The 24703-nt window shown below is 30.7% G+C and overlaps 1 protein-coding gene across 2 annotated transcripts in view; it reads right to left on the bottom strand.

Moving 5' to 3' along the window:
• The window catches only part of Gdi (GDP dissociation inhibitor), a 226466-nt gene that overhangs the window by 186052 nt on the left and 15711 nt on the right, over positions 1-24703 (bottom strand). The window lies entirely within an intron of this gene.

Genomic DNA, 24703 nt, shown 5'->3' with positions numbered 1-24703 from the left:
ACTTTCTCAGCTTGTTTCCATTACCTCTGTGGATAGTCAGTAGCCGTTAACCTAACTTCGGTGTGTATTTTTTTATCAGCATTCACTATACAGCGATACTCGTGTTAGCTGTGCTTGGCTTTTTCTCCAGTCTGCCCAATTATTCATTTTTTATCTTTTTATTTACACTATAAGTATGTTTGTAAAGCAAAATTCATGCAAACGCAAGCTGCTCGCGTCAGCTAGAACTCGACCCAAGAACTCAAGGTTGGATTAATTCCCAGTCACCCGCGTTTGCCCAATTTTAGCTAGCAAACATACCTCATGTATGTCAATTTTATTACTGAAAATAATTGTATGAAAATCAAAAAAGGCCATTTACCGTTATCGTAGTAAAATAAAATGGTTTTTTGTACTTTTATATACAACATCATGTAAAAATAATTATTTTATTACATTTTACAACATTTTATAATATTTCATTGTGACAAAAAGTTGTCTGCAACTTATTTTTTCTTGATTTATAATTGAAACGACTGTTGATTAACTAGAATAGCAATAAATAACTTTTAATGTTCCTTAATACGATACTATTAAATTATTAAAATTAAAACATGACTTAAATACTTCCCAGGTCTTAAAATCTCCATCCTGCCAGACTACTATGTATACGCTTCCTCAGGCTGTGGTCACATGAAGTCTTCTGTACTTAAAATTGGAAGACCCCAGAAGAGATTCAATAACATTTAACTATAAAAAACTCGAAATAATATTTTTAATCAAGTAAAAAAAGTATTCATTGTATTCAAACTCGTTAGTTTTCTGAACTCTGTCGCACTCAAAAGTGTAAGTGAACAATGTAATATGACTATGGTCTATAAATAACTTTCTCCTTAGTTGAAAGGATTATTTTGAAATATTAAAATTCAAACGTAATTCTAACTTTGCCAGCCAAAGTCTTCAAATCTTAAGTACATAAGACTTCATGTGATCACAGCCTAATCCTTCCAGTATGATATTTTAAAATGCACGTTTCTAACATGAAGCTTAATTACTAAATTAGGTCTTACATTCGCAAAAAAGACGCAATAGAATTAACTCTCCGACTTTTATAGTTCCTTTGAAATACTTGATAAAAGAAAAAAGCAAATATTGATGTGTGAAAAAAGTTTTTATTCTCTTGTATTGATAGAAGACACGTCAGTATGAGAATTCAAACGACTAGTTAGAGCTTAACCTGATTAAAGCTGCTGATTTCTCGGATTCTACATTAAGAACAAGTTGCTGTCGAAGCCACGTATAATATTTCTTGTGGATTTACGCAGTAAAGAAAGTTAAAATTGTTGATTGTTCACATTCTTATATGAAGTAGTGCGAATCGATGTTATGAGATAAGCAATTTATTAGATTGTTTAGAGGTTTCTTGTGTGGATTTGCAACGGTAAATTGTTTTAAAAAAAGGTAGTTATGTATCACGCGATTGGAAAAGTAGGTATACAGCTTGTCATTTGAAAATCGTTGAGCATTCGCTTTTTAGAACTTTAGCACGGAACTCTGTATTCTGAAGTAATAAATGTAAAGTGTAATAATGACATAGGATGTCGTACTAAATCGATAGGAGGTTGGCGCGCGATTCGCGCAGGGGGTAGAGGCTCACTAGTGTACAACTATATTTACAGCGATTTTTGAAGATTATTCCGCGCAATCCCCTGCCACCCCTCCACCCCCCTCTCATACCCCCTTCAGTATCCCTTTAAGTAAGGTTGAATTCAATTGGTTTTTACGTTGTTTTTCATTAGGTTAATTTTTTGTTTGTGATCGTGAGTAAAGAAAAAAGCTATATATAATTCCTTAATTCAAAGTGAAGTTTGTCTCTTGACACCTAAATGTTTTATAAACAATTCTTATAATCCTTGTTACAGTCAAATGTATATACATACACACATACATACTGCTTCTCATGCTTGTCAATCTTTCGTACGACAGTGTGCCGAAGCAGTTTTAACTCTATACAACTATGTACATGACCTCTCTTTATACTGCTGCTGCAAGGTGAAAATTGTTACGTATAATATATATGTTCGAAAATGATTTTAATTGACGTAATTAATTATAATGATGATAAAAATCTAAAAAATGAATCAAAATAGACTTTAACCAATCGACCAGTCAAATATACGTTCAATATTTGAATAATATCTATGAAAAAAAAAAAGGTATGGGTCTCGGGACCCCCAGCAGAAGTGAAACTTCCAACTAGTAAGTTATTAAACTCGGTGTAATAGCAATCGTATGGTGTTATGTACACTTTTTACAAATTTTAAAATTGAATTATTGTATGTACGAAAAATAAATTTGATAAGTAGATCACTTGTATTTATTTAATTCATGTTATATGTAGTCACGGTGTCATAATTACAGTTCGGAAAATATTTTCAAGTACAAAGTAGTATTGTATAGTTTTGTATTCATGATTTTTTATTTTATCATACACAAATAGGAAAACATTACAAATGTCGAAATTTTAAAAGATTTATACAAATAAAATAATATAAAAATTCACATTAAATTATTTCATTTTGTGTTGAGTCTTCCTGTGAGAATTCATTGTGATTTGTAGTTTAAAATGTTGGATCCCAAAAAAAAGATTAAAAGTCTGAAAACATGTTTAATATTTAATTTTTTTTTTTTGTGCAAAAAACAGAATACTATTTTTAATTACGACTTAAAAACTCGCGTCATTGAGATTAAAAAAAAGTATTATAAAAAAATTTTTCATAAATATTTCAATTTAAAATTCATAAATAATTTGTTAAAATTTATTTTTTTTAAATATTAATATAAAAATTACCGATTAAAATGCAGAATAAAAGTTTACCACAATTTTTTAGGAATAATCCATGGATGTTAAGAGGATGGCAAAATCGATTTCGAATTCGAATTTTAAGTAATCAGCTTCTGTCGGGAACAAAGCAAGACACAGAAGCAAGAATGTACTTTCTCTCCACTCGCACTCACATTGGCTTATATAGCTATAGTCCTGTAAGTTCAAAATTCCATGTATACGCAGCAGCCTAAAGGTGCGTTTAGATGGGTCTTATGAATTTCAAGATTGGTTATGAGACCGTATGAGTGCGAGAGAGAACACATGATACTCTTGCTGTCTTGCTTATACATTAAAAATTTTGTTGCAAACGAAACGAGAAATAATTTTATATCACGGATTACAACGTATATATTTTTCCCAAGAGCTGCTTTGAATTTTTTATTTTTATTGCTATTAATTACTATTTCTTTTCATTTTATTCCCATTTATCAGGTGTATATTTGTTACATGTATAGTTTTATTTACGATGACATAAGAGCTAACCTTTTACCAGGTATTTTTGAACTCACGTGTTTTTACGTTCGTATTTTTAGTATCTAAAATTTAACTCAAAAACACCTTGTAAATAATTCTTAAGTCACTGATTTCATAACGAATAAAAAAAAAGAAAAAAGAATAGAGAAAAAAACGCAAATATTATACTTACAATATGTATGTACATACATATATGTTATATACAATCAGCACGTATGTACTCTACACAGTAAACGCACACTCTCGTAGTCTGCTTACCTCTATACTGACTACGGCTACGGTAAACGGTTTCTATACGTTACATCAGTACTTTCTAGTGCCAGACATCTACGCTTCTATACCTTATTACCTTCTCATACGTGCACGCACATACACACACACACACACGTTCCGACTTTGGATATATATATATATATATTTCTATACACGCGCATGCTTGCTCTTTCTCTATCTCTCTCTCTCTGTCAACTGTCGACTGTTTTACGTCATCGTAGCGTATCCTCTCCCCCCGCACATCTACTCAACGGTTTACGGTATAGTTTAGGCGCCAGGTAGGGTACCATGGCCTTTTCAATTAGAACGGATCCACCAAAGTTTTTTTAATGTATGTTTGCCTGCTGAACACGATTATCGATGGTGGGTCGTGATCCGGATGGACAATTTTTTTTTATCAACAAATTTTATAAACAAATAAAAATTGCTCATTTTTTTGGAAAAAAATTTTTTTTTCCTATTCTTTAGCTCATTTTGAACAAAAAAGTTTACATACAACATATGCCTAAACCCAATACTTTTCCCGTAAGAAATTCGACAACTTTCAAGAAATGCGTTTTTTGCTATTTTCAATAGCTTGCTACTTAAAGCCCGATTAATATTTTTCAACTCAACACCTCTTAAATTGTGAGCCAAACATAGTATTTGAAGAATACGTAAAGACCAATTGATTTTATTTGGTTGTTCTTATCCAGCGAACTTGACGGTCTGTGCCTTTTTAATGTGACCGTACGGCCTCGGCGCAATGCAATATATTCTGGCATTAAATGTTTGTTATCTGGACAGCCATACGTGGATTGTTTTTTATGTATTTTTGCCTGCTGAACATGATTATTGATGGTGGGTCGTAATATCGAAGGTGATCAATGTTTTTTTGTTAAAAAATTTTATAAACAAATTGCAAAAATGTAATTTTTTTTAAAAATAATGTTTGTTCCGCTTCTCGAGCTTATTTTAAACAAAAAGTTTTGTATAATGTACATCTGTTAAGCCCATACTATTTCCGCAAAAAAACGTGAACTGTAAAAAATTCACTTTTTTTGTTTTTCACACAGCTGCAACGTGGGGCTTTTATTATAATTTTTTACTAAAAAGTTTTTAATTCTCCAGTTCATGCAGGGGTTTAAGAATGTCTTATAGTTAATTAATTTTATTCGTTTGTTATTTTTGTTCAGTGAGCTTAGCAGCTTCATGCTTTTTAACTCTAGGTAGAAAAATGCAAGACAACCCAACGTCTTTAATACTATCCCCTTCTTTCGTCAAACTTTTTGTCTTACAAAAATCGTTCGAAAACAATTTATTTGTGTTACGTACACAATCAATTAGTAAAGTAAATTGATTAATGTGTCCCTTGACTCGATAGCAAAGTAAAATTTTAATTGCAATGCAATTTTTGAAACATTAAAATTTTGAATTTTCGTTGTTTTCACGCGAAACGATGGGAAGTCCCTGTAGCGTTTCAGACTTGTTTAAACTTGTGTTTAAACAAGTGAGCGCGAGTATTTCTGCATGCAGTTCAGAGTGCAGTTCGATGCGTTCTTGTGTGTTCTCTGATAGTGTATTTTAGGGTAGTCCTGTTATATTTTCTTAAATTTTATTTTGCACACATTAATAAGATCAAAAACTTTTGATTACTGGTTTATGCTAATTTGTTGACAACAAGAAACTGACTACATAGCTATATATATACTACCATAAGCCCCTTCATAAACTGGAGAATTAAAAACTATTTAGTAAAAAAATATAATAAACGCAAAAAAAACATTATTTTTAGAAAAAATTACATTTTTGCAATTTGTTTATAAAATTTGTTAATAAAAAAACATTGATCACCTTCGATATTACGACCCACCATCAATAATCATGTTCAGCAGGCAAAAATACATAAAAAACAATCTATGTATGGCTGTCCAGATAACAAACATTTAATACCAGAATATATTGTATTGCGCCGAGGCCGTACGGTCACATTAAAAAGGCACAGACCGTCAAGTTCGCTGGATAAGAACAACCAAATAAAATCAATTGGTCTTTACGTATTCTTCAAATACTTTGTTTGGCTCACAATTTGAGAGGTGTTGAGTTGAAAAATATTAATCGGGCTTTAAGTAGTAAGCTATTGAAAATAGCAAAAAACGCATTTCTTGAAAGTTGTCAAATTTTTTACGGGAAAAGTATTGGGTTTAAGCATATGGTGTTTGTAAACTTTTTTGTTCAAAATGAGCTAAAGAATAGGAAAAAAAATTTTTTTTCCAAAAAAATGAACAATTTTTATTTGTTTATAAAATTTGTTGATAAAAAAAAATTGTCCATCTGGATCACGACCCACTATCGATAATTGTGTTCAGCAGGCAAAAATACATAAAAAAAACTTTGGTGGATCCGTTCTAATTGAAAAGGCCACGGGACCCTACCTGGCGCCTAAACTAGTATATATAGGTATAGTTCCCGACTGCTTCTTCTGATGCGCGTGCGTGCTACTCCCTCCCATGCCTCGCTTCCCGCTCTCCGCTCCCCCCTCGACACCAAGAACCGGATGGACACTTTTGCGTTGCATCAGCTGGTTTTACTCGCCTCTAGACTTACAATACGCGGCTATAGAAGTTTCACTTCAAAAACTATGTGTGATGAACGTCCTGGAGGGACATTCACTGGCATGGAATACTACCCTATCGAAGAAAGAGATACTACAGGATGGTTTTTCTTAATTTTCTATATACAATTATATTTTGGGTATTAAATATGGACGAGGAAAAAGTGTGGGATCGTATGTGATAGATATGAGCGTGACGTTACAGATGTAATCAGTGTAGGCAGTAAGAAGTTGCATTGAACCATCGGAAGATTCAATGAAAGCACACACTATTGTACTGGCCAGCCTATATGTTATTTTTATGGTATTGTGCCGTAACGTATTATTTACAATCATTAACTCATTAAATATTAATTAAAATCATACATAATCAACGTAGGTATACTTATTTCCACGATAATTGCACCACTTGTGTACACAATATTGTTTGATAGAAGGTTTTTTTACACTTAAAATTATATTGTTTGCCATATAATATTATAAAAATATAACTTCAACCTTCGGTATCTAAGCACCCACTGTCCACTGGTTTGCTTCGTGGCCCTATGTTACAACATAGGCTGATGTACTGAAAAATAGTCACATAATACGGCCCCAGTATCATGTAAATATGATTCCGCGCATGACAATACACTCATCACAAATTCATTACACCTACATCTCTATGGAAAAAATGGTATACAGGCACACGTATAGAAAATGGTATACATATATCCAGTTTAGGTGCAGTTGTTTGTTACATGCATACTACAGGTCACGGTAACATGGGGCAGAAAAGCCAGATCAACGTCACAGCATCAGATTGATAGGTTAATTTTCCTACAACCTTTTTCATTAATTATGAGAACCTTTGAGAGCGTCCAATTTTCGCTCTTATTGTTCGGTGCGGTCGCTTCCTTGTTGGAGTGAAACTTCTCTAGGCTGGCCTTATATGGGAAGTTAACCTATAAAACGAACAAACGAATGAACACAAGCTTGTACACCTATAGCTATGCACTCGATAAGCCAATGCAGAGAAAGCCATCGTAAATAAATAGGCTGGCAGTACTAGAGAGAACGAAAACGTCCAGTGGACAACCACAACATTGTTCTTCTCTCACCTTTTCACTTCACTGCCACGAAATGAATACCATATGATATAAGATATACTTACATGGGTGTCTGTGCACGCGCGCGCATGTGTGTGTACGGATGTATATATAAATACTGCTTTTCATGCTTGTCCATCTTTCGTACGACAGTGTAAATATATATATATACACACACACACACACGAAACAAGACGTTTGAAGTGTTTTTTTGATACGGTAGTAGAAGTTTGAAGATTTTAAAGAAGTTCAAGGAGCATCCTTAAACTTTAAATATGTGAATATGGATGTTTGAGGATGCTCCTCAAAGTTCGTTTGTGACTTTTGAGGAGCCTCTTCAAACTTCATTTATGACCTTTGAGGATTCGCCTCAAACTTACTGTACAATATGATTTTTTGAAACTTAAAAGAAAAAATAAAGCAACAATTGCTATCAAATAACGGTTTTTGCATTAGTTTAGAAATGACATTGACACCTGTTCAATAAAAATTTCTGTACTTGAATCTTTAATACGATCACAAAAATTATATTTAGGCACATTCGTTTAAATGTGCTGCATGGTACAAATTTTTGAGTGTGAGTTCCATCCCTTTTAGATGCTAACATTTATAGTATTATTTAATAATATTACAAAAATTTGTCATTATCGTTCAAAATCTAACAAGCTTTTTAAGAATTTATAAATATATTATAGTTGACTAATTCTTTTAAAGTTCCCCGGTCAACAAAGTTTATATTTAAAATTAAAAAATCGTGCTGTACATCCTTAACCTTGTAAACTTACCTATAAGTTGAAAAATAAACTACAAACCTTCTTGTCTTCAGAAAATATCTTAAAGTTTTATTCAAGTAAGGTTTAATACTTTATAATACAATTTGCAAACAGTTAATTAACAGACAAATTAACAGCTTCATTAGATGATTGTTATCTTAACTTAAAATAAACCGTATATTTAAATTTAAAAATATGTTACATAATCAGAAATTAGTTTTGTTTTCTTATTTTGGCGGACAGTCACTATGATTTCAGCAACCGTCAAAAGTATCTTCTTGAGTTATGCATGTGTATAAAACATTACTCACACTTCCACTTCAGAACTGCTATAGAAAGCAGGAGTACTTTTTTACCTCTATATTTATTAAACTTTCTCACTATTTGTGAAGGTATGTTGCCTTCGAGATTTCTAGCACTCATCACCTCTTGGCAAGACTAAAACCAACAGTTTTAAGTACAATAATTCACCAGATATTTCTCTACTAGTAGTAAAATTCGACATTATTGTGACACAACTTAACAAGACCTTAGGAAATTCATAATCCTATGATAGCAGACAAATCCTCATATAATCATGTCAATTCCAAAAACTATCTCTAAACTTTTTAAATCACATAGAATATCCTTAAACTTGCATATTCACCTGTCAATTTAAATAAAACCCTCAAACCTCCGTGCATAAAAAAAAAACCTTAAACTTACGTTTGAGTATGGTTTGATACTTAAGGTTAAACATTGCAAATAATGGATCGACTAACAAATACATGGATACATGTAAGTTGATTTCATTATAACCAGTTCATCTAACACTCCTTTCTAAGAATATTTCAAGTATTGAGTATCGTCTTACATTCTTAGTAGAGAGTCGTCATTATCTTGAGGACCCATAAAGTGTGAGGAAGTTCGTTCTAACATTGGAAGTTTAAAGAAATTTTTTGTTATTAAAGGAAGTTTTAAAACAATTAGTTTAGTATAACTGGATTAAGAGGTGCTGACGTATTTGTCGAATTTGAGTACGATATTGTTGTTAACTTTATAGTTGAGCACTGGAAAGGTAAGTTATTTTTCACAACTCAAAAACTATTTGTTTTTCGCTTGTCTTCATAAGACAATGAAGAAAGTGAGTAACCTCGAAGCAAAAGGGATGGATTTTTAGGCTATAAAGTTCAGTGTGTTGAGCAAAGGGTTGACTATCTCGTGGGAATTAATCATTCACAGATAATGTCTGTATCTCTTTACACGTAATGATGTATCTGAAAGGTACTGTTTTATAACATTTAATAACAGAAAGCTTTTCATTAGTTTTTTCAGTTTATTTATTTATCTTTTTATCTTACATATGTCAAAAACCTGTTTATCCAAGTGATTTGTCTGTTATAGCTTTTTTTAGAAATTACTAATTGATTTTTTGTAAGAAGCGAAATTGTTCAGTTGTGACATAAAATTAAGTTATCAAACATCGATGTGATGTATAAAGTTAGCCATACATGGGAATTTGTAGAAATTTTTTTAAACAGCATGTTTGAAAGATGGTCTTTTAAGAGGAAAAATATTTTACAGATTCTAGTTCAAGCGATATGATTTCAGAAGAATAATGGTTTGTATTTCTAGACAAACTTCTCTGATTTTACTGATATAAAATGTACTTCAATCAGTTATGTGAATGTTAAAACAATAAAAATGTTCGGAAAATACTTTCACGTCCATTTTTACAACTCCCAAGCAAGATTAAAGTAAATATAGCAAGTATTTTTTTAACAAGAAGGGTTGAGCGTTCCTTGAGATTATGGCGAACATTGGCCCAAAATTAAAAATGAGACCTATTTTTTTTCATTTTACTTGTCTTTCACAATCACTTAGAAATAGTTCAGCTGAACTTGATAGATACAATGTCAGTAGAATATATATTCACAAAGTTACAATAATACTATTAAGTACGTAGACAACGTGAGTTAACAAATAATTTTTTTGCTGTAGTGAAAATTATCATTTGTCCATTTTTTTGTTTCATAATCCCAAGCACCTGATGAATGCTTCATGATAATAAACAGAAAAAACTGTGCAACCATACATAAATTCATACATATGATGGACTTTGTATGGTGCTAAATTACAGTAAACATATAAATCGAAATGTTCAACACCTAAAATTTTTTGTATTTCATCGTTAGTTAATAAGAGCTCATGGTGTAAAACAATGCAAGTTTGTTCAATTATTAATGTAGTATGAAAGAGTTTCTGAAAGTAATTAACAAAGTTGGCAATAAATAGTAATAATTATCACAAAAAGACTTTACTATAGCCGGCATGAATGCTATATAATGAGAACTAAATATTTTAAGATCCATTAATTTTGGCATTGCATATTTCAATCAAAGGTCATTTTTTTAATAATCATATTGCAATTACATTTTTTTTTTGGAAGTGGCGTAATGAACTTTAACATAATATGTCGAAAGGCTCTATGAATCTTTAAACTGTTTTGCAGTGTCAGTTGCCACAACATTTTAATAATTCATTTACAGTCCTTTACTTCAGCTTTCAAACATAGTAACATTTTAGAACATAATCATTAAAACACATTAGAGGATAAAATAATTGATTCAAAGTAATATATAAAAACCTTTCTTTTTTAAATATAAAGAAAAAGTAGCTCTATTATATTTTATTAAGAGTGCGAAGACAAAAATTTATCAGTCTCTAATTAGGTTACAACTGGACAGTCAACACCACATATACGTGTATGCCCTTTAAGTTTTATAACAAAAAAATTCACCCTCTATGCTTCTCAGATTCGCAGACCAACTCTTTATAAAAAGAATAAAACCAACTCCTTTCAAGTTACCGATGATTAATTTGTCATTTTAGTATTTAATTTCGTAATAGACAATATTCTACACACATTTTACAAATACTTTAGCAATTATGAAGCTTATTACATTATATTGATTATCTTAAAATTACCCAAAATAACAAACATTATTTTCTTACTTCTAATGTTACTCCGAACATCCTCAAACTTCCATAATCTCAGTTCAAATATTATCCTCAAACCTATATTGACATATAAAAAGCGTCAGCCTGACATGACAGTATAGTTTCATACTTCATTACAAAATATTCATTTAATTTTTTTTTTTTTTTTTTTTTTTTTTTTTTTTTATACCGGGTTACCACGACAGCCTACTTGGCCTAGTCGCGGGGGTCACCCACTCACCACCTATGTGTGGGGGTGTATTGCCACATCCATCTCTAAACCTTTTTCCTCACATCCTACCTGAATCCATGGGCACAGTGTTAATATTTCCGGTGGAACACCTTGCCAGTTAAGCTGACACTCTCTGCACCGATGGTGCATCGGGTCCACTCACCGCTGTGTAAGAAGACTCCATTATTCTAGAACATCCACTCCTCGCCGGTTAAGCTGGCGCTCTCTGCCGAAGCATCGGATCCAGGCTAATTAGCATCCCCGGAGAAGCCCCGTGTTTCAGGGGCCACTCCTCGCCGGTAAGGCCGGCGATCCCTGCCCGACGCCTGGCATCGGGTCCGCTAATCCCTACCTATAGCCCTAACACTGTTCCGCATTCACCTAGGCCTGAAAACCTGTGGGGCAAGGAAAAAACCCTGGAATTACTCTGAAGGAAAATTCCACGGAAAAACCCGACCCGAAACAGCCGGGGTTACATAGGAACTTTTCCCGATGAAAACAGTTTTTGAAAAAATCTGCCTTCACCGGGAATCGAACCCAAGACCCCTAGAACTGCGTTGTATCAGTAACAAGCACGCTTACCACTAAGCCAACGCCGATCATAAATATTCACTTAATTAAATAACGAACAAATATGTAAACATGAAAAATATACTTTCAACAATCCATTGCATTTTTATTATGGTATTTGTGATAAACGTGGTAAATAAGTAAGTCTTAGTCTCGATTTGAATTTTTAAAAGATAGTCGTCGTAATGGCTGTTAGCACTCAAATCTCTCATTGTTAAAATAATTGCCGCATTATTATTAATCTTTTGTTAAAAATGTAACAAACAACATGAAGTTATTTCTAAAAGGTTTTGGCTGTTTTCCACTAACATAACTTAATAAGGTAAATTTTATAACACCAATAATCAACGAAAAACGTCTTAAAATACAAATTTTTATTGACCTGGGTTTCTATTACTTAGGCTGTAATCTGTAAACACACGTTTCCAGAAACCGTAAAAAATTCTTAAAACTTTATGCATGTTTTATTAGCCCGATTTTCCTTAAATTTTAAGTGTGACAAAAACTATCTTCAAATTTACAACGTTACACCGACTATCTTTAAACTTACATTTTCACCAATACGTTTAAATATAATTCTTAATCTTACGTTGATGTCTTCAACTTATAGCTTGATACTTAATAACATAGTTTGCTTTCAACAAATAATCTAACATATATATAGGCATGAAAAATTTGTTTTTATTTATGCACTGTGACGTTGCAACAATCTTTGGACAAACTAGGTTATAAATAAGAGAGACTCACTCTCGTTCCTAACTTTTGACAGATTGCCGTCATAATCATAAAAAGTAATCATATTTTTCGCAGTAGAACTATTTATTATGTTTAGTTTATTCGTGCTTAAAAGTTGTCATGAAGGACACAAAAGTATCATGTAAGCGTTAATATTAATAAAACATTAACAATACTTACAGACGTATATTTTATGACATCAAAAGTAGAAAAAATATGTATAAAAATAAATTTTTATTATTTTTGGGCTTATTCGAATCCAAAATGGTCACGTGACTCCGGCAATGTACATAGCTAATTTGGGAAAAAATAACACAGGCCTCATGAGGACAATGTGTTTTTATTTTTTTATACCTTTGATGATTATAATATACGGTAAAAGTATGTGAATAAAATGTTTTTGGGATGACAACTATACATTCAATAATTCTTTCCCCAACTCAAAATGTGCGTTTTCACACTTTCGAAAAAAAGTTTGAAGCTGCACTGAAAAAAAAAAAATTTACTTGATTCAAAAATCCGTTTACTTGAATATAATTTGCTAAAATCAAGAAATGATTTACTTAATTTAAGAAAATTTTTTTACTTTAAAGTGAATTTTTCTAGTAGTTAAGCAATTTTAAGGTTACCAAAAAATTACATAGAAACAAGTCAAATATACTAGAAACAAGAAAATACTTTCTAGAAAAGAAAAAATAAATTCTTGAATACAGTCAACTAATTTTCTTGATATAAACAACCATGTTCAATCGATGTTCACTTAAAATTGGAATTTAATTTACTACATTATAGTAAATTTTTATTAGATCATATATTATGAATACTTATGGGAAATTTGAATACAAATATACTAGATTCAAGTAAATTTCATGCTTGAATAGTTTCAAGTTCATTTTCTAGAAGCAAGAGAAAATTTAACTTCGTTAAAGTAATATAGTATGAAATCTATATTATATACTAAGGGAAATAAGAAAGTGTTTACTTGATTCAAAAAAACGTTCAACTGTTCCACTCGAAAAACAATGCACGCAAATCAATGAAATATTTCTTTACATCAAAAAAATATTTACTAGCTTCTAAAATAAAACCGGTAAGTAAATATACACGAGTTTCAAATACAATATAACTTAATGCTAATAAATTTTATACTTAAATAGTTCCAAGTAAATATTCCCTAGAAACAAGAGAAAATTTAACTTGTTTGAAGTAATATAGTATGAAATCTATATTATATACTAAGGAAAATAAAAAAATGTTTACTTGATACAAAAAATGTTCAACTGTTTGGAATAGAATAAAGATTTTATTCTATATTATCATACGCAAGTTAGATACGCTTTTATTTCTAGATAATATTTACTTGGAACTATTTGAGCATGAAATTTATTAGCTTTGAGTAATATTGTACTTGAAACTCGTGTATATTTGTTTACTGGTTTTATTTTAAAAGCTAGTAAATATTTTCTTGATGTAAAGAAATATTTCATTGATTTGTGTAAATTTTTTTCGAGTTTAGTATGTAATCTATATTATATACTCAGAGAACTAAGAATACGTTTGTTTGATTTTAAAAAATGTTTAACTATTTGGAATGAAAAAAAATGCGATCAAATCAATGAAATATTTTCTTACATCAAAAGAATATTCATTAGCTTTAGAAAAAACTGGTGAAAATTATTCGATTCGCGAATGGAGCACGAGCACACAACAACCTTACCCTTCGAGCGCTCAAGTTGTACTCTTTGCCATGGATAGGAAACTATTAAGTAATTGTAAACTTGGGTAAATACGTTTAAGTAAACGGCTTAAGGATGGTCGGGAGAATCATTTCTGAGTGGTGAAGAAAGGGGCATCCCCAGCCATTTAACGAACTCGATATTTCGTTCACGTTTTACATTGAATAACTTTAAAATGCGCCATTATGTGCCTCGAAGTTTTTCTCGCCGATTGTGAAAACAATTACTTGTTAACAGATATATATTTCTTAATCTTTGAGGTATTTCTGAACATTTTTGTCTGTATTCAAAAATAAACTGAGACTAACTCCCACAAAAAAGTTTATAAAAGAGCTTAACTTTTTGACTCTAATTTATTTCAAAAAATATGCATATAACATACTAGCAGCCCCCCGTGTCGGCTTCGCCCGAGACTTACTAAATAAAACACCGTAGTATGTTGACATGTAATGTGAAACGTTTTCAGTTAGAAATTTTACTTTTATTCTTGACACTTCTCAGAACAAAAATCTTCTTACTTAAAACATGTTTGTTCGCAATTCATACAGTTTACTTGGTCGAGTAATAAGCTGTGAAAATTAAAAAAAATATAATTATGCTGAAAAGTACCGTGCGTTATCTGTGCCATAAAATAATCGGTGACCATAAGGAGCCGTTGATTTGCAGTTTCTCCCGTGTAATTCACGAACACCGCTATTTTTTAAAGCTGTTAAGATTTTAAACTCCCAAAAAATTTATGTTAAAAAAAATTTTTTTTCTCTTATCTCACAACTTCATTACCAGAGCAACATAGTCCTGGAACTTAAACCCTACATGTTTATTGCCACAAAAACACAAATACATTTTTTACTCATTGAAAAATCTGAAATAGGATATTTTTAGATTTCAGAGATTGCTGTGAGGGTACAATAAAAAGCTGATCTCTCACGTAATGGATTTTTTATTTGTCTATTTTGACGCTGCTGTTTCAATCTCGATAAATTTTCTGCGTCAGTTTCTTGACGCCTAAGTAAAATTGTATTTATTAGATACATTTGAAGTTTTTCTTCCAATTCACCCTCTTATGACTTTTGGCATGCTTAAAATTTTTGTAACCCCTGAAGGCTGTTTTCGGTCAACTTTGTTAAGTTCTAATATATTTGTTGGCAAGGTACTTAAGTCAAGTCTTTCTTGACTTCAGTTAACAGCAATTGTGACTGACTGGATACCTAAGGGTGATCTTCTCTGGCTTGCTGTTGAAGACCCAGACTGATCGGGAGAAAAATAACAAAGTCCGAAGCTTTGGGGCTAGTTGTAGTGCTCTTTCCCAACGTCTCCCGGTATAACGTCGAAGATGTTGGTGTCTAAAGCACCTTTTCTATTTGCAGATTCAGTTGTTTTTGTGATCTTAGATGGGGAGATTGGTTAGTAATACTTGTCCAGTGGAGGCTGTTCCGTTGGCTCAATTTTTTTTTTCTTCATAGCTGTTATAGGTTTGCCCAGCGCAGACCTTGGAGAGGATCAGTGATTCCTGGTTAAATGCTTAGAGTCGAGAGGGTAATATAGGATCGTCGGTCACCGGGTTTTCCAGCCTTGCGAAGAACAACTCCGCAGGTGACGTCTGCTAGTGAATGGCTGACTTGGTGTAATAGTGCCCGTCATTAGTTAATATAGTCTTTGAGTCGACGAATCGCTTCCGGAAATGGTAGTAAAAATGTATTTGTTGGCAAGGTAGTTTACACTTAGGTGGCCCCTAAAAAAACCGATGAAATTGATGGTTAAGTAGGGAACGTACATACTTATAATGGCCCTAAAAAGCGCCAGTGGTGAAACTTCCAGGCTATTCTTTATTATTATTCCTGATGATGAAGAGCTGACTACGGGTAGCTTGATTCTTACCCTGGAAGTATCGATGTACGGAGACTGTGATGGAGGGAGGTACGCCGCTGACTAAGAATATCTCATCTTCGGGTCGTTCCCCGGATGACCAACCGCTCATCGTTAGACGGGATCATGTGGGTATGCGCGTTGGGGACGCGACGACCAAGAAGGTAGCCGTTGTGGCTGCCCGTGCCCCTCAGAGCTGTTTTCCCTGGCTTACATTTGTAGCCCCATTTTCTCTAACTGCTCCAGGCAGGATGGTGGGACTGCCACTCAACTCTCAAGAGTTGGTGCAGATTGTGCTCTGGCTAGATGTGTCTCCTGGTATTGTGGCTGAGACGGCATCGGTTGGAATTTTTTTAATTTTTTTGATCGCACTCGCCGAGATTCAGGGTGAATGGACACGTAGGTCCCTTTCTCCTTAGAGAAGAGTGTCGTCCGTAACCGGGATACCCAGCTGCAAGACTGTCATCAGCATTTTCTATACAGCTCGTTAAACTGCCGAAGCTCGACTACATCACTATCGAGACGCTCCGGCCTATTATAACCACACTTATTTAATTCTGTTGCAGGTAGCCTCGATTTTATGTCGACGCCACCTAGCGGATTTTACTGAACTAAAGTGAAAAGCTGGCGTATTTTTGCAAAACTTTGAGCTCATTTATTGCTATCGATATTAAATTTTTTAAGATAAAAACTATACTAAAACCATTTAGGAAGTATCATGAATCAGTGTGCAAAATTTCAGCAAAATCGGTTCAGTAGTTTTCGCGGTTAGCAATTACAACGGTTTTAGCGAATTTGCTTTATATATTAGTAAGATTGAAAAAAATTAATAGGGATTCAAAACTTTTTAAAATATAAATTTACAACTGTTTATACTGATGTATACATTTTTATAAAACTCCCGACCATCCTTGATAGCCAAAAATACAAGTTTTAATTTTCGTTAGGCATAGGTCGTTCTAGCGCAGTAGATATAGCGGCGGACTTCGGTGCAGCAGATTCCAGGTTCAAGCCTCCTCAGATGCAGATTTTTTCAGAACAATTTTCTGTTTCAGGATTTCCCTCTTAGATTTAAATGTCATAATAACTTATAATAATATGTATACTCATGCTTAAATAAATTTTAATAGATATTAAGCGTCGGTACCAACAATATTATGGCTAATAAAGTTGTATTATCTTCTAATACATACTTTACTTACTTCTCAATACGCATAAAAATATCACCCATGTGAACATTTTATAATAATATATCAATTTATAATACATGTGTAAGATACTTTAATAAAACTAATATGACTTGCGTGTAAATAAACATAGAATAACTATAACCTTAAATATATACATATAAAAGATTCTAAATAATGTTTCTTTACTTTTCTGAATTTTATAAGTTAAATTTTATTAGAAATTAGTAAACATTTTTTTGTATCAAGTGCACCTACTTTAAGAAACAGTTAATATGTCTTCGACTTTCTATCTTCTAGTAAATGTATTGTAGGAGCAAAAAAACATTTTTTGAATTGTGCATATGGTTTCTAGACTTTAAAAAATCTTTACTTGAGACTAAACAATATTTTTGTAAATTTCGTCAAAAGTAGTAAATAATTTCTTGTTGCAAGGTAATATAGTTTTGACTACAGCATACGTTAGTCAGAATTCAAAAATATTTACTAGATGTGGGAATTTTTTTTCTGCAATAAGAAAACTGAATTTCGAAACAATCAAATGTGTTTTTAAATGTAGTAAACTTATTTTAATTTCAAGAAGAAATACATCATCGTTTGAACTATATTTACTGAATACGAGTAATTATGTACTTTTGATTCTAGAAAATATTCTCTTGGAACTATTCTAATATGAAATTTTCTTAAATCAAGTAATATTACTAGGAACTAGTAATCATTTTTTTGAGTGTGCAAAAGACTTATTGATTTGGAAAAAAAATAGCTAAGCTATCGTTATCTCCTCGAAAATACGTTATTCAAAGGCTTTTATCTTATCACAACCGTTGAACGTGTAAAAAAAAACAGATTTTTATTCATAAGGCCTTTCTTATTTTTCCTAGTTGGCTAAATATTGCGAGAGTCACGTAACTTTTTGGAGTTCCAATACAACTTGGGCTACCACCTGTAAGAACATGTTTCCAGTGATTGTACATACTTAATTCTAAAAAACCATTTTGTGAACATGCTCTTTAAAGAAAGGTTTGCGAAGACCTACGGACATCTTGGCCTAATTATTGTAGAGTTACGTGATTACTTAATTTAATAGTATCAGTAATCAATGACGCTTCTAACAATAAATAAAAAAAGATTTCCTTAAATATCCTTTGCATGGCAATTGTTTTAAAATACAAGTTGTTAAAATATACACATGCTAAACTGATTTTAAAAAAAACTTATTAAAACCTTTATTTTAAATATAAAAAAGGAGTAGCTGTATTGTTTCTGAAAGTGTGTAAGGATAAAAATTTATCTGTTGATAATTTAGTTATCACTGGGCAATAAACGCCATGCTATGTATATGCACACTGTAAACTTAATAACAAAAATTTTTTATGACACCATCGTTTCGTAACAAGAATTAGTCCAATCCTCTTAAGTGAGGACGAGTTACTAGTCATTTCTGCCCTTAATAATAAAACTGACAATATTGTTCACATATCCTGCAAATATCTCAGCAATTCATTATTATATTATTTATCTTGAATCTTCCTGAAAAAACAAACATTATCTTCAAACTTCCAATACTACATCAAATATCTCTAAACTGTCATAATCTCATAAAAGCTCAAATATAATCCTCAAACCTACATCTACATATGAAAAGCCTTAAACTTAGATTACAGTGTTGTTCGATACTTGACGACATACATAAGACTAAAATCATTTACCAAGAAGTAAATAAGCTCGAAAAATTTATTTTCTTTTACGTATTGTATTAATATTGTTCAATAACTTGTAAAACAAAAAGACTTGTCATGTTCCGGAAGACTTCTCTTCGGATATACTCTATGCCTATTCTCTAAAGTGTAGTTATTAATGGAAAAAAGGTAATTGTAAAGTGTAAGTTCTTTTATTCAAAATCTTTTGGTCAATTTTTTATTGTCTTAAAACAGCCTCTTCAGAACTGATCATAGCAGGTGCCTGAAGCACGCAACAAAAGTAATCACAGGACTATCACAACCTTCACACTTTTCATTTTTATTTGCTGATCTTGTAGAATTATGATTAAGAACCGATATTAAGTATAAAAGTGCAAGTCATGCAATGCAAACTCATATGGAACAATATAATATCTGAGTTGTGTGCTTAAAGCACACACTATGTCCAGCCATTTTTTTTAATCAGTAAAATAATGACTACAGTATTTCCAATAAAATAATTTAAACTCTATTAATTTTTTTTTATTAATTAGGACGACTTTCTCTTGTTCTCGATTCTTGGCTGATGGTCGGTATAACCTGAAAAATCACTTCAATTCTAAGTTGTATAAAATAAGTGCTGTGTTGAATTTAATTTTTCTAAAGAGTTGTTATAAAGAGTTTAAAAGTGTTTTGTAAATATTTTTATTGTTTTAACAATAACGTAGCATAATGATGCCTATTTTGAATCACCGAAAATCAAAAGAAATAGTCTAGGAATTAGAGTTTTTCTATTATCTCCTGGGCTTACATTACTTTGACTTTAACCTGTAAATAAATGTTTCTCGTATAGAATTCTGAAAAACTTCGTTGCACTTAGTTTTTATCAAAAAGAGCTGCAACTTCTCATATATATTGGTCTATAATACTTAATTACGAAAATCTATGGCATAGATAGTCGATTACTCTTTTGACATAAATTATGACATGAATAAATCAATAAATGGTTTGTAAGAATGACAATATTAAAATTATCTTATAATACATGTTTTTGCATAACCTGAGGAAATTAAAGTTGTTTTTTTATTTTTTTTAAATATTTGTTTTTTGTGAAAATCTTTTTTTTGAATTTGATATAAAAAGAAAGTTTTTTTATATATTTCAATAAGTGTGTGGAGATAAAAGTTATCCTTAGATTATAGAGTTCCCACTAGATCGTTAACGCAATGCTATGGTGTGCTAAGCATGTTAGCACACTGTGTTTCATAGCATAAACAATAACCTTTTATGCTTTCAGGTTGTTCGCACTTATCTTTTTGAGACAAGGAAAAATCTATCATTTTTTAAGTTAAGAAAGTTTGGTAGTTATTTATGTACGCAGTAACGAAGTTGACAATATTCTACACATTTTACAAATACCTTAAAACTTCAAAAACTCGTTATTTTACATTGATTATTTCAAAACTTTCGAAAATAACTAACAGTATCTTTAAACTTTTAATGCTACGCAAAATATCCTCAAACTTTTATAATCACCTATAAATCCCCACATAATCCTCAAAGCTCCATCTACCTAAAAAAGCCTGAAAATTACATCTCAGTATGGTATGATATTTGTTTACATAACTAATATTAAAATGATTAACCAGCAAACATATCCAGACATAACAAATTTGTTTTCTTTTATACATAATTGGCTGTTATTTCATTAAATACTAAATAAAAATGCATTAAAAACCTTTTTTAACTAATACATATTTTATTATTATAACCGTATTTATGAAGAATATGTGGAAGAAAAACTAATCTCATTTCTAATTCTTGGCAGATAGAGTTGCTTAAGAGTTGTAATAAACAAGGTTTGGCTGATTTATAAATGGTTTTATTGTTTTAATAGAACCATAACTAAATAACGAATATTTTGTAATGTCAAAAATCAGAACACCATATCTAGAAATATCAATTTCTATTCTGATAATTTTATATCGTTCAGACCACAATCTTCAAACACATGTTTCTAGATATCGTAAAGAGTTTAAAAATTCTTAAGACTGTTTTCTTACACAAATTACCCTCAAACTTCCAGATTCACATATGAGTCTGAATATAATCCTGTAACCTTCGTTAATGTATAGAAATCTTTAAACTTACATGACAGTATAAATTTATTCTCGACACAATAATTGGCATGTATTCGATAAAATAACAAACATGATGGCATTGAAAATTAATTGTAACTTATGTATTGTAGTATCATTATAACCGTATTCGTGAAAAACATGTGATAGAAGAAATAACTCGTCATAAGCTCTAAAAAAATCTAAATATTCCATGGTATAAATATTTGCTATATTACTTTTAATCTTTCTTTTGAAATGTTATAAAGGACGTGAAAATATTTTTTAAACATTTCCATTGATTTAATAATAACATAACTTAATAATGCAGGTGAAGTAACGTTCAAAATCAATGTAAAATCTCTTGAAATACGAATTTCTATTTTCCCAATTTCATACCGCTAGGGTCACAATATTTATACACATGTTTTTTGAGATCGTACAGAATTTAAAAATTCTCAAGTGTGTTTTCTTACATTGACCATTACTAGACTTTATATGTTATATAAGTTACCTTTAAACTTCCAGTATTAGGCTGATTATCCTTAAACTTCTAGGTTCACGTATTAGGCCAAATATAATCCTTAAACTTCCGTCGATATAAAAAAATCCTCAAACCTTTATTACACCCAAGCGAAAATAAGTTATTTTGATGAGTAAGTAATAATTTTTTTTTAATCAGTACAAAATGTTAAAAAATGATAACAGTTTGAAGTGGCTAGATTTGAGATAAGTAATAAGACTCATTATTTAAAATTGTCTGTCGCAAGTTATTATTAAAACTTTCCAATACTTATTATTAGTTTTTTTTTTTTTTTTTTTTTTTTTCGTGAGATCGAATATTACAACCATGCCCATAAGGATTATGATTTTTGTTATTATTATTATTATTTTTTTTTTTCATCTGATGTAAGATTTAAAACAACAAAAATAATTAATTATTATTAATTATTAATAGCTGATACTTTTTGATAAATCTTATAAGTCAAGTATTAATTAGTGATCATGAATAATAAAATTTTTTTCTAGTTAGTACTGTTTTTGATAACTCTACAATAATATTCATGACGAACAAAAAGGAATAATAAAATATAATAAAAAATAACTACTAACAATAACACTTGTTAAAGTCATTACAGTCTCAAATCGTGCCTTTATAAAATTTAATTATAAGTTTTTATTTTTTTGTCGTTACTTAATCACAAAAAAAAATTCCACTTAGGCAGTATAGTTTGATTCTCGACACTAAAATTTGCATTTATTTAATAAAATAACAAATATATTTATATATATACATATATGAGCGCGCGCGTGTGTGTATGTGTGTGTGTGTGCAGAGGTTATGACTCATGCGGACACTCATATGTATGTAAGGGTAATGATGAGGATAAAAGTAGAACTATACAGACGTCCACATAATTCTAACATGTTATTGATATATATTTTAGAAGCACGAGAAGTCCGCATAAGCCACTTTCTATAAACAAATATATTACTGGGGCTACGCCCCCCTGCAAACTTCGCGTGCCAATCCCCCAAAAATATTGAAAACTTGAAAATTTAATAACAACATATAATTTAAAATTAATATCTACAAAATGATGGACTTGTTAGATAAATAATCAATTGTTTTTCAGTTTGCTTACTTTTATTAGTATTATTGCTTATACTCCAATATAGTTTAAATATACATACAACAAATAGTTTCCTACCACAATTTTTATTATGTGATAAATACAACTTATATTTGGAGTTAAAGTATTGAGAGATAAAAATTTCATTAGGAAGGCTTTTTTGTAAAAGGAAAATGTGCATATCTGTATAATCGCATGAATTGAAATATTTATTCATCAACATTTAACATTATTATAACACAGCAGCCATTTGGTATTTGGCACAAAAAATAAAAGTGTAGAATTTTTATAATTATGGAATCGGCATTAGAAAATATACGACGATTTTTGTCATTATAGAATTTCTAGTACAAAATTAAAGGCTGTCCTGTCCTTCAATTTCGTAAAATAAATTTTTTATCAAAATTCAAAATTTTAAAGATGAAGGTCAAAGTTATTATGTGCATGAAAAATTTTGTAATGTTAACATTTTTTTTTTCTTTTTTTTTATACATAAGAATTAAAAAATACAGTATCTTAATACATCAATTTTTTCATGTTTTCACTTGTTGAAGTTCAAATTTTCAAGATGCATTCCATGTATTAGAAAGAATAAATTTTTTAGAAAAAAACAAAAAATTACAAGGAAAAAACTTTGTTAATAAACAAATAATAAAATTGTCAACGATCAAAAATTTCCATACATGTTTTAAATTTTTGCTTCGTTCTTTGAATCATTTTGTATATATATTTTCTCGGATGTGCGCATCTTGATACCAAAACGTATAGTTGACCATACGAAAACAAAGGTCTTTTGTAGTAAAATCCTAATTTATCAAAACTTTGACTTTGCGACTTATAAATTGTCATGGAAAAAGCTAGAACTATTGAAAATTGTTTTCTGTATATAATAAATGGTAAAAATGAATCATTACCGGTATTAACCGTGATTCTTGGAATAAGAACTTTATTACCAGATTTTTCACTAGTTATTATTTATGCTTCTAAATTATATTTAAATAATTTTTTTATACGTTTTTTAGTGCCATTGCAAAACCCATTCGATATACTCAAGTTTCTTATTAAAATAACAATAGCGTCTACTTTTAAATTTATAACATGTAGAGGTAATCCTTTATGTATATTTTTTAAAGTTTCTATAGAAAAATTTATGTTTGTATTTTTATTAGTGCGATCACTACCTTTATATTTTCATAATCCTTGCTGTAATAAGTAAGTTCTTATCCTTTAATAAAACTCAAATATTTACTCTTTAAAATGTACGAAACTTCGTTATTAATTGGCAGAATTACTTTTTATAGGCATGTATTTTTACCATCTTTATAAATTTTTTTAGAAACATCATCAGTTTTCCATTTCTCTGGAATTTCGAAAGACTTTTTGTTCTATTTCCAATGTCGATTAACAATATTGAAAATTTTAAATCTGTACACTGCATATTACTTTTCAATTTCATAATTTTACAATGTTTCACATAGAAATAAATACCTCACAGTATCATTAATTATAGAACTTTCACACTCATGCTTTATCACTTTGTCTAAAATCGCCTCCTAGAATAAATAATTTTCCACCAAATAAAATATTATTATCACATAATTCTTTCAAAGTTATATCTACTATTTTTGAAGCTTTTTAGGGATCATTGAGGCTTCGTCCTCAATAATTACATTTACTTCTCGTAATTTTTTTTTCATCAGCTTTGTATTCTAACAAAGAACTTGCAATGTTAGTTACGTCAAATGGTTATCAAAATGTTCTGACTTGTCATTCCTTTAGGTAATAAAATTAAAGCAATTCCTGTCCAAACGAAAAAAAAAATTAACGTTTTGAATAAAATTGTTTTTCCAGAACATCCTGGACCATCACTTCACTCGCCCGATTTAAAATTAATTTTAAAA

This window comes from Copidosoma floridanum, unplaced genomic scaffold, assembly GCF_036245765.1.
Source record: "Copidosoma floridanum isolate Cflo_tuat_1 unplaced genomic scaffold, Cflo_Japanese_pri ptg000031l, whole genome shotgun sequence".
Classification (NCBI taxonomy): Eukaryota; Metazoa; Arthropoda; class Insecta; order Hymenoptera; family Encyrtidae; genus Copidosoma; species Copidosoma floridanum.
This window is presented reverse-complemented; position numbering and strand designations above follow the sequence as displayed.